Genomic DNA, 17,588 nt, shown 5'->3' with positions numbered 1-17,588 from the left:
TGCAGACACTCTTTGAAATAAACTGTAGCAATATTTTTGGATGTCTCCTAAGACAAAAGAAATAAAAGCAAAAATAAACAAAGGGACCTAATTAAACTTAAAAGCTTTTGCATAAGGGGAGCCATCAAGAAAATGAACAAGCCCTTCTGAGTGGGAGAAATGTTTGCAAGTGATATGACCAATAAGAGGTTAATATCCAAAATACATAAACATCTGATATAACTCAATATTAGAAAAACAAGCAATCTAATTAAAAAATGGGCAGAAGACCTGAATAGACATTTTCCAAAGAAGAAATACAAATGACTAACTAGCAAAAGAAACGATGCTCAACATCACTAATTATTATTGAAATGCAAATCAAAATAATAAGATAGAACCTCACACCTCTCAGAATGGCTATAATTAAAAAGTCTACAAATACCAAAAGTTGACCAGATGTGGAGAAAAGGGAACCTTTATACACTGTTGGTGGGAATGTAAATTGGTGCAGCCACCATGGAAAACAAAATGGAGGTTCCTCAAAAAACTAAAAATAGAACTACCATAGGACCCAGCAATTCTACTCTTGGGTATATATCTGAAAAAAACCCAGTAACACCAATTTGGAAAGATATATGCACCACCCCAGTGTCCATAGCATCACCATTTACAATAGCTAAGATACGGAAGCAATCTAATAGTCCATCAATAGATGAATGGATGAAGAAGTGATACACACACACACACACACACTCACACACACGCACATACACACTGGAATATTACTCTGGCATAAAAAGAATGAAATTCTGCCATTTGAAACATTGTGGATGGATACTGTGCTTAGTGAAATAAGTCAGAGAGAGAAAGACACTCACTCACTTATGTGTGGAATCTAAAAAATAAAAAATATAGCATCTACTGTTATTAAAAATGTATATGATCATATAATAGCTAATTTTATATAATTTTAATTTATCTATATGCTAGGAATACATTTCCATGCTAATATAAATTTTATAAAACAGTATCTACTATACCACTGTATCTCAGAATAAACTATTTTTGAAATGTTTAAAATTCAGTTTTTTTGTAGTTCTTTATACAATCTTTTGTACATTGGCTACTATTAGTCAAAAACAACACAAGCTGTCTCCTTGGGGAATATTAAGTTATTTCAGTATACACTCGATATATATACATACATTTTTTATTTTGAATGCTATTTATGCCAGGTCTTTACAAGAGAGTCAGAACCTGATCAAGAAGTAAAACCTATTCTTTAAATTTTACCATTTCTACCTATTGAGCTGTCAGAGAACAGTTTCATGTTGAGAAATACTTTCGGATAAAACTATCTCCTTATCTCCATGTAGACATTCTGTTACTCTTAGTGAAAAAAAATAATTTTTAACTTAGAAATTATGCTCACATAAAATTCATCTGGAATATTTTTAAATCCTAAAACAAGGTTGAGCAAATTATTACATCTTTATATTCATATTTAAATCAAAATACTGTTAAAATGCATAAAATTGAATGGATTTTAAAGAAAAAGACTAACCTAGAAATGGAAATAAAATTTGCATCTGTAATTGCTAATGTTCATGAACACCGCATAGTGTCTACAGGCCACTTTATCTGAGGTTCAATGGAAGCTGCCAAGAAGTTAAGTCATGGCATTTGTTATCACTATGTATATGTATTTATACTAAGTATTTTCCAAATGTTCACAGCAAAGCAATTTAGCCAATTTTCTCCATTTTAGAAGCAGAAAATTAGTTTATTCTAATTATTAACTTCTTATGTTAGTGGTATAAGAGATAAAAGAAGAATAACTAAATTGGTTTAGTATTTAGTGAGCACAGTGAAACAATTCAAGTGGAAGTAGTTTTCTGTGCAGGATGAGAAACACATGGAAAATTACTGTGGAATACAAATTTGGAAGATTATAAATCAATTTAAAGGATATCTGATTAGTTTGTCAAAAGGTTTAGAGAGTATGGTAGAGAACCAGAAAATATGAATAAGATCAAACTTCTTATGTGTGTGTATATGTGTGAAACTTTCTTACTAAGTTTATTTCTGTAACCTCTGAAAATTAAACAAAAAATACCTAAAAGTTTCTATATTAAGACTTCGACTATAACAAAGCTTTTATTCTTTCTGTATACTCTTCCTTGTTTTCTTCAGTGTTTCCAGCTCATTCAAAGATTTTATATTCCACTGCTGTTTTGCAATGTATTGTGAATGTTTCTGAAATCTGTTACAAACATCAAATTCATTTTTATTCAGTGAAATTCAATTTGTTTGAAGTTGCATTCAGTTTTAAGAACCATGATCAGAGATTTATAAAATTTTATGTGTTTCCAAGTTACTTGGTCCAGAATGCCAAATTTGAATTACACTTGATATCTTAAATCTCACTTGTTAAAAGTTACATCAGTCGGGGTCCGTTCAAATGTCATAAATCATATCAATAACCCAAAGAGGGAAATTTTAATATAAAGAATTACTAACTAGTAACAGGGGTAGTAAAAGTGTCAAGAGGCTGGAGAACTCTGAAGAACACGGGAATAGTAGAAGTAGGGAGCAGCCACTATCCGTGGCATTGATGAATACTAAAGAAAGAAGCAAACTTGAAAGAAAAGGAGCTGTCTATACACACGCATGCGCATGTACACACACAGGCATATATTGCAGAGGGTGGGGCCCTGGTTCCTTGATGGTGAAAATTTGAGGAGGTGCTGTAGTTAACAGGCAACAAACCCCAAGGTGAGTGCTGATGAAACTCACTGGGAAGCACTCATAGGGCTGCCTGTGAGATTTGCTGGGAAACCATTACATGAGCAGCACATTTTAGGAAAAAACAGAAAAGAACTGCAACAGGAAAAGCCCCTTCCTTTGAAGTGTCCCTCCACTGCCCTCTACTGACAGAACCTGACATTGCGGCAGCTGACGAAGGAAAAAGATTTAAAGGGCTCAGTTCCAGTATCCTAAAGCAGGGAAAAGAAGCATGGATTTGGAACTGAGAGGCAGCTGATAACTGGCATAGAAGTAAAGAATGGAAACTAAACAGTTAATTATAGTGTATTTGTGGGAATGCACCAGCCGTTTGGTTTGGTTTTAGTTTTTGTATTGAGGCATTTGCTATGGGTTTTAATGTTATTGTTGGCCCCCTTTTTAAAGAAAATTTCAATGTGTGAGAAATAGTAAGCTATTTGAACACATTTATTTTAAAATGAAAGTAATGAACTCTCTTCTATATAAGCATATACATTTTAGGGTTATGTTGCACTTTATCATACATTATTATATCAAATCTGTGTTGAATGCATTCTTATCCTTGTTTTCCTGATGAGGAAAACATAGTTTATGGAAGTAAAATAACTGCCCAGTTGTTAACGGGCAGAGTTAATACTTAGAAACAAACAAAAGTGTCTCTCTAGATTCAGGGTTCCTGCTGCCTCTCTTGATCATGACGATTTTTTGTTTCATCCGTGAAATTTCTGATGCTCAGTGACTTTCTCATGCTCAATGACTTTCTCATGCTCAACTGTTAGAGGAAGATGCATTAATATGAGAGCTCAGACTGCTGGCTCCTTGTTTATGTCTTTTGTTATTATCTCTTCCATTCCTCAAACACTGTTAGTGGTGTTTATGTGAAAGAAACAGAAGAAGAAGGGTAAAGAGACCAATATGAAAATACTCGGCATAATTTTTTAAAAAATTACAGCTTTTTTACAGCCATGAGTGGGCTATGTGTATTGAGTATCTATAAAAGTTGCAGAGTTAACATTCTATAAATAATATTCTTTGGAGCAAAGTTTGAGCCTTTTTAAACCAGATCTGACGTAACCTGTTTGACACTAAAACTGAACAGTAGAATAATAAGCATTATCTACAAATAGGAGCTACTGAAATATTTATATTTTTGATTCAGAGTGAAGTAAGATCTACCAGTACTGATTGCTGGCTCCATGTTTACAGTTCTTCAAAATATTCACTACAACAACAATAAAAATTTTTAAAATGCCACCTTAAAAACAAACATTAAGTTTCATCCAACTTAAAAATAGAAAATAGAAAATGCATTTCTATGAATCAAGGATTAATTGTCGAGTACATAAAAGAGGATTGTGCATTAGAATTTGTGGCAAAAATTATTGTAGGAGAAATTCAATTTCTCATTGCAACTCTGTTTATGTTACTCATTAGAAATTTAGGTTTTTCATATATGTTGCTTCCTTTAGGCTTTATTCTATCACTAATTTATTTTCATCATTTTTTCTCATTTATAGAACCCAATCTTCCATGTTAATATACTTTCTTCAGTCAATGGGTTTTCTTTTAGTGGAAATAGAACCTGAAATTATTTTTACTTTAGTGTGGTTATATATTTAAATTACATATTTAGCTTAACATTTTTCTATTCAAACTTCTCATTATGACCGTCCATGATCTACCCTGTCTATCTCATTTCTTATTACCATCAGCCACAGGCACTAGAATCCTGCCAAAAAGACTATTTTTTTTTTTAAACATAAAAGCCTTTCACCCCTAGGGCTTAGATACACTGTTTTCCGCTTCTGGAATGATCTTACTTCAACACTTTATATAACTGGACCCTTCTCATTTTGAAGTTTCAGATTAAATATCATCTTCTAGAAAGTAGATCCTTGCTATTACAGTAGAGGGGAAACATACAAACAAAAAAAAACCCCAATCCCGCCATTCTTGGATTTTTGTCTTTTTCTCTTTTATCATCCAATTCTTTTAAAACAAAAATATTTTCCCTTTTATTTCAAGTACTTTGGAGTCTGAAAAAAAATCTTATTACAGTGAAAGACATACTGTATCAAAAGTAGAACTAAAATAATTGAGAAAATGTGGTTCAAAGAAATATTTATAATAGATACACAGATGTTCTGACACGATTTTTACATCTTATTGTTTTTTCAGTGATTAGTAGAAAGACAGGTAACATTATGCAATTAACTTTTCTGTGCCTTTGGAAACAGGTCATCCAAATTTGCTAATTTGAATATGTTCACATATTCAAGTATTCCCCTCCTTGTGTTTTGTCAATAGCAATTTTTGCAAAGTTGTCACTATTTCCCAATTTTTTCTCATTTTTCTTATTAAAAATGAGTTGTATGACTAGTTTCAGTAGCTCAGACATTTTGGAGCCATTAATTTCAAGTCCCTCCTTATTAGTTAGATGCCTATTTTTATATCATTGCTTATCCCCTAATGAATTCAAAACAGTTCATATTTTTTTACCCATTCTTCCAACACAGAACTTTTACTCTTTTTATTTATTTTATGCTTGAAAGCTTTTCTGTCTACTCTTTTTTGCTGTAGTTAAGAATGTGTCCTTCTTAACCTTAAAAATTTAGTTGAATCTTTGGTAAAAATATCTTCTTATTTATAGCCACAGCCTAGCAGCAGTTGGGAAAAATGGAAGGATAGGTGTTCACGTGCTCTTTTAACAAATAAGTTCATTAACATTTAGAGTTTGTCAGCAGAGATTCACTGACTTGATTATTTGTTGAAAACAAAACTCAAGTAAAGAAAAAAATCCAAAGATTGCAAATGGCAGTAAGGAAAAATAATTTTTGGTCTAATCTAGGTTTATGATAGAATCTATCTGAATTGGATAAATACACAGCTAGAAAAACAAATAAATAACTGTTGACTGTGTAATGCCCTCTCCCAAGAATCCATGAGTTGCTGAATCCTTAAGAACCAGCTGCAATATATCCCACATACCCACTTTATAAAGCAATATTCTCTTAGGTCTTAGCAAAAAGTTTGATTCTAGCCAAGTATGAAATAAATGAAGAGAATAAGTACTGACCACTTAATTACTAGCATATGGAATGATTATGTTTCAGCTCATATTTTTTTCCTATTCCTTTTTTTTCCTATTCATAATCTTACATGTGTTCTTATTATTGTTTTTTAAGGAAAATGATTCAGAAACTCTAATGCCAGTACTGCCTTCTGCTCTATAAATATTTCTATTCGCTACACTATGTGAGGCAATAACAAAGTCTTTCATATCTACATATGTATATAAATTTCATAAATTTATGACTGAACTTTTAGTATATGAGATGCAGTTGAGCTCTGAGAATGAAAACTGTCTTAATTGGTACCTTTCTGTGAGTCTGTGACCTAATCAATTTAGCTTTAATTTACCACCACTGTGCCTTCTTCTTGATAATTTTTCTTCATATATTTTGAAGAAATATCTACCATAAAATATATTGTGGTAGTTTTTTTATTTTGATTTTTATTCATTTATTTTTGTGTTTTCATTTAAGATACCGTAGAACTGTTGTTTTGGGGAGAATCTTGCAGTTGCATGAGCCTAAGCCATGTACCGATTCATTTAACCACAGTCACAGTCAGAATACAGGACCGTTCCATCACCCCATAAAACTCCTCATGCTACACTTTCATAATCACACCATTCTCCACTTCTGGCAACCATTAATCCTTTCTCTGTCACTATAGTTCTATCTTAAGAATGCCATATAAGTGGAATTATACAGTAGACAACCTTTTGAAACTGGCTTCTTTCATTTATAATGCTGTTGAGCCTGGGGGTTAGGCAAGAAGTTCTTGGACATGATACTAATAGCACAGTCTATAAAAGAAAAAATAACAATAAATTGGACTTCATAACAATTTTAAAAATTTAGAATATGAAAGACATTGTTAAAATAATTAAAAGGGATAGGCTATAGGCTAAGATTTATTTACAAATCATATATCTGGCAAAGGATTTGTATGCAGAATATATATTTTTTTAATTGAAGTCTAGTCAGTTTACAATGTTGTGTCAATTTCTGGTGTACAGCACAATGTTTCAGTCATACATAAATATACATATATTCATTTTCATATTCTTTTTTGCTGTAAACTATTACAAGATATCAAATATAGTTCCCTGTGCTATACAGTATAAACTTATTTATCTATTTTATATATACCAGTCAATATCTGCAAATCTTGAACTCCCAGTTTATCCCTTCCCACCCCCCACCCCCGGTAACCACAAGTTTGTTTTCTATGTCTTTGAGTCTGTTTCTGTTTTATATATAAGTTCATTTGTCTTTTTTTTTTCAGAGTCCACATATGAGTGATATCATATGGTATTTTTCTTTCTCTTTCTGGCTTACTTCACTTAGAGTGACATTCTCCAGGGCCATCCATGTTGCTGCAAGTGGCATTATTTTGTTATTTTTTATGGCTGAGAAGTATTCCATTGTACAAATATACCACAACTTCTTTATCCAGTCATCTGTTGATGGACGTTTAGGTTGTTTCCATGTCTTTGCTATTGTAAATAGTGCTGCAGTGAACATTGGGGTGCAGGTGTCTTTTTGAATTAAGGATCCCTCTGGATATATGCCCAGAAGTAGGATTGCTGGATTATATGGTAAATCTATTTTTAGTTTTTTGATGAATCTTCGTACTCAGTAGTAAGAAATATACAGCCTACTTAAAAGTGGCCAAAATTCTCAAAAGAAATAGTTCTTATTGCAAGCATTTTGTGACTCAATGTTAGAAAACAGTATGCAAAGTACATTTTAATATTTTAAGATTTTTCCCTTTTTCCAAATATCAATATAACTTTTCTAGTAGATGTTTTTGTTCAACTTTTCTTGGACCATACAGTAAAGCCCTTCATTGCTCTTCTGAAGCCACATTAGGACATCAGAATGGATGAAACAAACATTGTACTCACTTTGCAGGATTCTGAAAACTAAGTGACAATGTTTATTAAATTAAATGGATGAACCTAGAGATGAGATGGAGAAGACTTGTATTCTGTATAACAGAGAACTCTTAAAAGCTTGTAAACTATTATATTATTTCCAGATATATTCTCTCTTTCAATGTCTTCACACCTCTGTCTTCAGTACATCCTAATTTATAGCTATTTTGATCTTTCTGTTATTTTAAAAATTACAAATCCTTCTCACTAGAAAACCTAATACTCACAATGATTATAGAAGGAGATGTATGAGTTTGGTAGGGCTGCCATAACAAAATCCCATTAATATTAAGATTGTGGTCCTAGCAGGGTTGGTTTCTTCTGAGGCCTCTTTTGACTTGCAGATGGATGTCCTCTTGTTGTCTCTTCACTGGTCATCCCTCCATGTACAGATGCCCCAGTTGTTTTTCTCTTTATGTCCTAATCTTCTCTTCTTATAAAAACACCAGTCAGGTTAGATTAAGGCCCACACTAAGAGCTTCATTGTAAATTAATGACCTTTTTAAAGGCCCTATTTTCAAAGAGAATCATATTCTAAAGTATTGGAGGTTAAGACTTCAATAGATAAATTCAGACCATACCACAAGGCATACTAGCTATACATGTGTTAATCATACTAATATATGGAAAATCTGAAATATTTGCTTATTTTACATTTGACCAATAACATTAAGGAAATTGGTTTACTCAATTTATCTACTGTGGTTCTCCAGCATCATATAAGGATATTTAACACTGACATTAGCTAATTGCACATGGGATTACAAAATACTAGTTTTAACCATAAAAGTATATTTAAAAATGAAAATCCAGATGCAATTTTAAATAACAAATAAACATCCAAAATTTGGCTTATCAATCAACATCTTTCTACATTCTACTTTCCCTCAAACTTTAATGCTATAAATAAATGACAATTCACTCCATTTATTTAAAAATTGTTTAAATATAATATAAAGATTGTTCATTTAAAATGAAATTAAAAGTTAGAAATATATTTAACAACTGCTTAATATTTCAGACTAAACTATGGATCTTTTATAAACTGTTTCAGAGGTCATTTCCCCTGAGTATATCAATTTAACTTAGAAAATATTAGTGAGAAAATTAAAACTGAAAGATGAACTAGATCAAACTACCCTATTCAGAGTGTGAAAATTACTAGTCTGTGATTTTGTTTATAAAATTTTCCAGCAAACACTAATCTGCATGTCTATGGCTAAGATCCCAGAATAAGAATTCATTCACTTACATTAATTTTCTATGGTGGATTATATTAATTCTGGCTCTAGTACAATAACAAAAATAATTATAATATATGTTCATTGAACATTAAAACTAACTCACACTGACTCTTTCTAGACAAATCCGTTGTGAACTAGTGAGGTCACTATTTGTCTAACAAAATTAAAACAAATCTTTTTTATAAATGAAAATTCAGTGTATGTATGCATGTAAACTTCATTGTAGACCTTGCCCAGATTTTACCACACAAATAGCATAAATTGGCATAAATGAAACCCCCCAGCTGGCAGAGCAGTTACAAGTGAGGAAATATTGCCTCCTTATAAATATAGTAAACAATGTATGGCCTTTGACCTAGACATTTGGCCTTAAAGGGAGTCTGTAACATCATTCTTGAGCACAGACAGACTCCATGGTTCAGTATCCCGGGTGAAATTTCAGAATTGCTGTGCAAGGAAGTGGAGCACAAATGGATAGGGGCTGTCTTGCTAAGGAGGCTAGAATTTCTGGGCTGGGTCCAGAGACGAGGAGGATGGCAGAGTAATCTTCTCAGGGGACTCCTTAGGTGCTTGCCTGAATTCTGAACTGCACATGTACTAGGACAGACTCTAAAAGGAATAATGGAACAACTCCTGGCAAATGAGGAATGAACCAAGATTCCAGAGGTAGTACAGGGCTGAAGGGACATTGGAGTTCTGACCTAGCTACAGTAGCTAATTTAAAATACATATATTATTTAAAACACTATCTCATAATTAACTTACTAGTAAAGTAAAACTCAATAAAATTTATTTTGAGACAATTGGAATACTTTAAATATTGAATGGATATTAATTGTTAAGGCATTTTTGTTCATAATATTAAGTGAGATAATGGTATTCTGATTGTTAACAAAATACCCTTATTTACTAAGATATGTACAGAGCATGTATGAGAAAACTAACATGGTTTTAGGAGTTTTTAAATATATACATATATTAAAAATATATGTATATATTACTGAGACTTAAAAAGAAAAGAAGTGACTAAGAAAAGAAGAGAAGAACAATGGAAGGAAGGAAGAAAGGAAGGAAGGATAATAGTTTAATAGCTTAAAACAATAGCTTATTGACTTCACTCTCAATTTTGTAGATAAACAGCTGTTCTTGTCTGGGCTAACTCAGCTTGTGTTTACTGAGCCCTCTCAAATGCTTATAGTTCGCTGATGGCTGAAATCTAGGGTGGTTTTCATTTGTTCTTGAAGTTGACAGGTTGTTCACTGGACTTGATTTTCCTTCAGTTAGCCTTTTACCTATCATCAGTGTAGCTTAATTTTGTTTACACGATGGTCTTGAGGTTTCAAACACAGCAAAACAAGATGAAGTCTAGTATGCATGCTCTCTTAAAGACTTGGCCTATGTTTGCTAACGTCACATTAGGCAAAGCAAGTCACCAGCCAGGTCCAGAATCAAGGTGTGAAGAAATAGACTCTCTCCTTGATGGGAGGAGTTGCAAAATCACACTGCAAAATGCTTTCTGAAAGGCTGGAAAGTTTATGTAGCCATCTATAATAAGAAGAAAAGGGAAGAAAGGAAGGAAGGGAGGAAAGAAGAAAGGGAGGAAAGAGGAAAGGAGGGAAGAAATGAAGGAAGAAGGAAAAGGAGGGATAAATCAGGCAAGTGTGACAAAATGTTGATAACTATTGAATACTGGGGTTGGGATGAGGTCTCCTCTCTACTTTGCATATTTTGGAAAACCTTAAAAATACAAAACTTAAGAAAAGACTTAAATAGAAAAGTTACCTAACAACCATTTGATTGTATGTAGCAGTTTTTGTTATTTTTCTGCAGTTCACGTTATTTTTCTGCAGTTCACCAACTCCACATAAATTCCAGAAATGTTAAAAATGAATGAATCAAAATAAATATAAGCTTGCATTTGATATGTCATTCTTACATCTTATATATTGTATATATTGCCAAATCAGATACCAGAAAGACTATGGAATGACTAAATTGTTTTCCAGATAAGCTGCTTACATAATATTTCTGTAGAGTTCATAAGCACTATAAAACTGAGAGATACTGTTGGCAGTAAAATAATAATCCAAGGAATACTTATATGACTTAACATTCAAAATTTTAAGAAGCACATTAAGGGTAGAGAAGTGTTTGCTGCATTTGACATCTTACTTATGCACCTGATAGTGCAGAGAAAATATTGTTCTTTTCTCTACAAGGTGTTGATCCTAGAGAAATGAACTGTCAGCAGCAGAGAAATCTTGTCAGCCAAACAGAAACATTTAAATGGAGTGACTCAGGAAGTTATCCATTATAATGTAGACTGCTTTTGAAGAATGAATAGCGTATTACTAGATAATACAAATGGTCAACCTTACTAAAATAATTATTTGGTTGTATAGGAAAACATTATTTGTAATTAAGTAATTAATATACTATGAATAGAATTTTGCAATGCATTCCAAAATTCTGCAGTTTTTCAGTATTGGAGTTCTAAATATTTTCTTTCATAAGCTTCACATGTGCTGGTTCTTGAACTAGACAGAGCAGGCTTTTGGGGACACATTTTTGTTTGCCTCCATTGCTTTTTCCAGGTTGCCGGTTTCTCTGGCTCCAAGTCTGGAATATATAAGGCGAAAGGAAAACCAGGGAACTTACCACCAAGTCATTCCCTGGGTCCCCAAGGCCCTAGCCAGTAGAATCCTTATCAGAACCTTTCTAGGTTTGTTAGTTGTACTTACTCCTGAAAAAAGGGGGAAATTACATCTACTGCATATTCCCAGAAGTGGAAGTTTGTCCTGTTAATTTTAGCACTGCTACTTACCAAAATGAAAAAATGATTTTCAAGTGTCAGCTGACACTCTGTTGAAAATCCACTTTCTCTCATATATCTCACACAGTCCATTCCAAAATTTGAAGTCTCTATTGGGAAGATACAGATAGCATTATGTTTGTAACTTGGATAGGTCTCTATTCTCCTAATTTGCTTCACATTAGGTTTACCAATAAAATATAACAAATATAAAAGAAATTTGGTAATCAAATATTTGCTAATGAGAATTCTACAGAATTACTTTTTAGTGAAGGCTATCTAGCTAAAATGATATAACTACCTTCTTGCCTTTTTCTGATTTTTTTCCACTGTTAATTTTGTTATAATTTCCTTCACCTGTACTTACTGTAGTTCTCAGCGCCAGAACCAGCAGTCTGCTATTAGGTATCAAAAATAAGGCAATAATTACCCTAAAATCTGGTATCTAAAGCCATTTATATTTCATAGAGAATCAAATAAAAATGATGACAATTATTGAATTTACTTTAAAATGTATATAGGTGTCTGTGTATAGACTGTATATGTAATATATAAACTATATGTAATATAGTTTGTCCCAGATGCGTTCAGTTCAGAGAGAACTAACAAAAAATGCATTTAGAATTTTGGAGATGTTGAATGAAACATACTTTGTGTTTATGAGAAATGTAACAAATTGATAAATCTCAAAGAGGAGGTTGAAAAGCCATATTTTAACTTCAGAGGAATGAGCAAAGATGAAGACATTCACTACAATTTTAAGAACACCAGCCAGGAAATTTCTCAGTAGGAAGCCTTGGAAGTCAATAAAAGCAAATTAACTACTGAAATAACTGTGGCAATCTGGGAAATGTTCGTTTCACCTTCACCTCTAGAAATGAAACTCTTTCATAAACAGCCACAACAAAACTTTTTTACACAAACTGCACACATGGAGAAGAAGATAAATTAATCTGGTACATTTGTCCATGTGTGGAAATATTTTCCTTCTATGTAGGAATCTAAATGAAAGCATGATTTAAATAGACTTCAAAAGCTATATTTAGTGTTTTTTTTTCTATAATTTTATTTGGCAAAAGTTAAATATTAACATGAATTTAATATTTTCTTCCACATGGTTTAAATGAATCAAAAATTAAAATATATTCAGTGTTTTTTTTTTTCTATAATAAACCTCATTCAGGGAATTCATGCCCAGTTACTTCTTATCATGCATTGTTTATATAGAAGCATGAAGCAAATGATTGAGAATCAAAAGATTACATTATTATGATAACAGCATGATGTAGTAGGAAAGAACTTGTGTCTGGAATCTGACAGAAGTGAAACCAAATTCTAACTCCTTGTCTTACAAGCCTTGAGACTATTAGAAGATTACTTATCTTTTATTAAACTATATCTCATATATTAAATAGGAAAAATAATAACTGACAGGTTTTTTTATGGTAAAACAGGATAATTCTTGGTATTTTATTTGACTCAGTGGTGCATATAACTAATGCAAAATATGTTTGTTGTTTATTACAATTATTCTTAATAGGCATGATAATTTTTATCATGGTAGTATTTTACTTCTGATTTTAAATTATCTGTGGTTGCTTTCTGTAATTTAGAGTTAGATTGAAAAAGTCAAGTTATGTAGAAAAGAAGCTAAATCAGCATGATAGAATATATTGTTTAAGATTATTTAATATGCTTCCCATTGAAATTATAGCTTCACTAGAGTAAGAATAACATAATGCAGATTTTTAATTATATAAATATCTTGACTTAGAAATACAGAGGTCTATCAATGTCTTCAGTGTGTCAGTTTATGCTATTCATCTATATACAACTGAAGCTAAACCACTCATATATTTCTCCAAATCTACATTCATTGTTATTGTTTATCATTATGACCTGCAATTAGCTTCCCAACAATGTCAAAACACACACAAAAGAATGTTTATTTTCTCTCCCAATCAAAGTAATCAAAATAAATAGATTGATGACCATAGAAAATGCTTTTAGATAAGAGGAGGAGTTCCATAATAATTGTGAGAATTTGAAATGCCATCTAAATATTCTGTTAGTTTTCAAATATCTAGAATTAGACAAAAACTAAGTTTGCATTGTGAGTCTGTTAGCATGTTAAATTGAAAAGAGAATAAGAACATCAGAACAGAGGAAAAAAAATTTATGCAGAGTTGAGGAAGTTGAAAGAGAATAAATGCTCTCTCACTGGTACTTACACATATGTATTTCAGGACCAAATGGAGAAAAACAAAAGTTAAATGTAAAATTCATTTTTATATTTTTCTCTTCATATATAACAATTATAAAAAATCCCTTCTATGCATGAGTTGTACAACCAACTGACAGTCCTCAAAGTATATATGCTATTTTTATATGATCTCAGAGGCATAAATGCATAGAATTTATTAATACTGGCTTTTTCTTTTACATTGGGATTTCCTCCAACTAACTACATTATATGGTATGATTAAGACAAAGTTGACAATATGATAAAGTGTACACACACATACACATATATGTGTATATATAAATGTATGTATATATACACATACACAGTATGTTTTACAAACATTTGGGACTATAAATGTTAATGCACTTACTTACAAATTGTATTAAATGGTAAAACACATTAATATAATAAAATGTAGATTTCCAATAAATTTAATACATCATCATGTCAATAAAATGAAAAATAAAAATCATACTATCACCTCAGTAGATGCAGAAAAGGAAATTTGTATGGAATGTCCATGTTTCTTTTACTAGCCCTGGGTTGTGGAAATTTGATAAAAATGCTAATGAGAAAAATACAGATAATGAAATCATGTTCACATGGTACAGTCTTCATCTCTGTATGTTCATTGATTTATCACTTACATGTAGAATCTAAAAAAACCTGAACTTGTAGAAACAGAGAGTAAAATGATGGTTACCAGGGAGTGAGAGTGGGGAAATTAGGGAGATGTTGGTCAAAGGGTACAAATTTGCACTTAGGTGATAAATAAGTTCTGGAGGGATAATGCATAATGTAACGAAATTATATTACATACTTCAAAGTGGCTAGAAGACTAGATCCTAAATGTTCTCACCACCTTCCCCCCCCCCCCCAAATTGTTCTTAACCTCTATTCCCTTTCCTGTCATGCTGGAATAATGAGATTTCCATGAGTATCCCCTGTGCTAAGGGATACAAAAACAGTATGAGCTGTAACACACAAGGTTTATTAGGATTGTGGTAACTCAAGGCAGCTTTTCAAGTAACCTCACATTCAGAGTGGGATCATGGCCCCTCTCAGGTGAACTTCCATGTCAGTGCTTACACTGAAGGAGCATCTCTAGCGGAGGCTGAAACCTGGCAGCCCTCTAGCCCAAATCAGGTACACAAGGGTAGATTTGTCAGTGGTGGTTGTGTTTCTAATAAGAAGTAGTTGCCTACTTTTTAAATATCATGAGTTTTCACAGAAAAATTCACTGTTCACCAATGGTAATATTCTGTTATCCAGAATTATTATTACTCCATTAGAGTCTCATGTTTCCTATGAATATCTTCTAACATCAAATGAATGAGTCAGTTTTCTTACATCTGTTTTGTTGATGAGTTGAGGCAGAATGCTATACTTAGTGAGGCACTGTCTAAAATTATATATATATATATATATATAATATATATATGCATAAACTGCTGCACAATTAAACTCTTTGACTTTATCCAACTTTGCACAAAAATTTCCACTTCTAAAATTTTTTTACCAACATAAACTGCCCTTCACTTGAATTTTTTTTGTTCTACTTGCACTAAGAAATACCATTGTGTCTAATCACAAGAATTTAGCAAAGACAGTAACAGGAGAAAACCATGTTGAGATGCCTTATATAACATATATATATGCCATTGTATAGAATAGTTATCATAACATTTCACCTCTTATCCAGTCTTTCTATATTATTTTTATCACAAAAGAATCTTTTTCCTGTAGGTAGATCTTTTACTTGGTTTCACAAAAGAAACTACATATCTTCAAAGACCTCTTGGATAAGGAAAATTAACATGGACTTCAATTTGTATCCTTCAAAATTGGGCTGGAGTACATCTTATCAATTACTTAAACAAAAATGTTCAAAGGACTTTTCCCTTTCAAAAGTGTTTGAATAATCCAGAATCTTTTTTTGAATTCAAATACTGCTGTGTACAGATAAATAAAAATGAGTGCCTGAGCTATTATTTCCCCAAAACATCTGAAGCTATAGGTGGCTGCTTTAAAGCTGCCAGCTTTGTATTCTCTATCAAGCTGTAACTAACTTTATGTTAACTTCATGTCTACTGTCAAAATCAATTTCAATTATTGTCAGAATAATAGACCTAACAGCATTTCAAAATTCCATGGCAAAATTTTTTTTTCTTTTTAGAAAACTACTACTACTTGTTTGGATTATCATCATGTCTCTCAAAGAATACATGCAACACTCAGAGCAGTATCATTACCAAATGCCAATTATTTTCCTGTTGCTTTCCAGCTTTCCATTAAAAGATGCTTTATGAGGGAGTAAGTACACGCCAATTCCCCCAAATAACACTGTGCTTAAAGCCATCAACTTGTTTTCCTCTCAACTTCTTTCATGGGTACCCTTGCCCTTCTGCTTTTCCTCAGGATAAATGGAGAGAACAATTTATACATATACAATTTATATGGAGGTTGATGACCAGTGTCTATGCTGTATGGATCCCAAACATTCCTGGAATTCATAACAAAAGTTTTAACTTAAGACTACATGTACACACACACAAGCGCACGCGCACACACACAGGAAAGCCTACTATCGATATACTCAGCAGACTCTTTATGATCTATGTTATTTGGCCTCTAGGCCAGTGATCTTCAACTTTTTTTTAATGCAAGCCAAGCCCTTTACTTAAGAACAAAAAGTATAGATTCAGTAAATGTCAAGTAGCTCTACACTGCCACCTCTGGTTCTCTGGTTAGAGGTGGGGGGTGATGAGCCAGAGACATGACAGAGCTTGTCTCCCCTTTCTTTGAACATAAAGGAAGCTGTAGTGAAAACAGACAGAACAAAACTAAGCAAAATCCTGGCTCCTAACAGCACAGCTTGATCACTTTTGCTCTAGGTGCTTCTGTGGTGTAGAGGGAATACTTGAAAACTCATCTTGATGTTAGCTTATGTAGGAAGTGTAATGACATTTTCATTGTTCTTGCTGTGGCTTCTCCATAAAATGCTCATTTCATCAAGGTGGATAGAGAAATACTGCAAACTCAAACATTAACTAAAATGATGAGTTTTCTTATATTTTCATAAGTGGTGATTGCAACATGAAAAGAATCTCATGAATTTTTTAATGGTAAATATTTTAAATGAGGTTTTCAATGAATGCAGTATTTGAAAGGGTGATGCAATAATCAAAGCTTCGTGCCACCCGAAATACACTTAAAGCAGAATAAATTCATTTTTAGAATGAATGCTTGAAAAAATGTAACATATACATAAGTATAAACTAATTTGACTTCTTCAGGTTGAATTAAAGATCTATATATCCCGAGTCGAGTGCTTGGAATGCAGTTAGGAGGTCAGGACAGATGAAAATTAGGATTAGAATGTCAGATAATATATGCTGTTAGTCTAAAGAGGGTCAAGTTTTTTAAAAAAGAGCACACTTTCAGGGCTTTGTAGTCTCGGTTAGTGTTCTTGACAATTTGAATTAAAGTATGTCTTAAAACTTAGGAATTTTCCTG

The sequence above is a fragment of the Camelus bactrianus genome, chromosome 1 (assembly GCF_048773025.1).
Source record: "Camelus bactrianus isolate YW-2024 breed Bactrian camel chromosome 1, ASM4877302v1, whole genome shotgun sequence".
Taxonomy (NCBI): Eukaryota; Metazoa; Chordata; class Mammalia; order Artiodactyla; family Camelidae; genus Camelus; species Camelus bactrianus.
The sequence above is the reverse complement of the archived record's forward strand: the minus strand, read 5'-3'. Positions refer to the sequence as shown.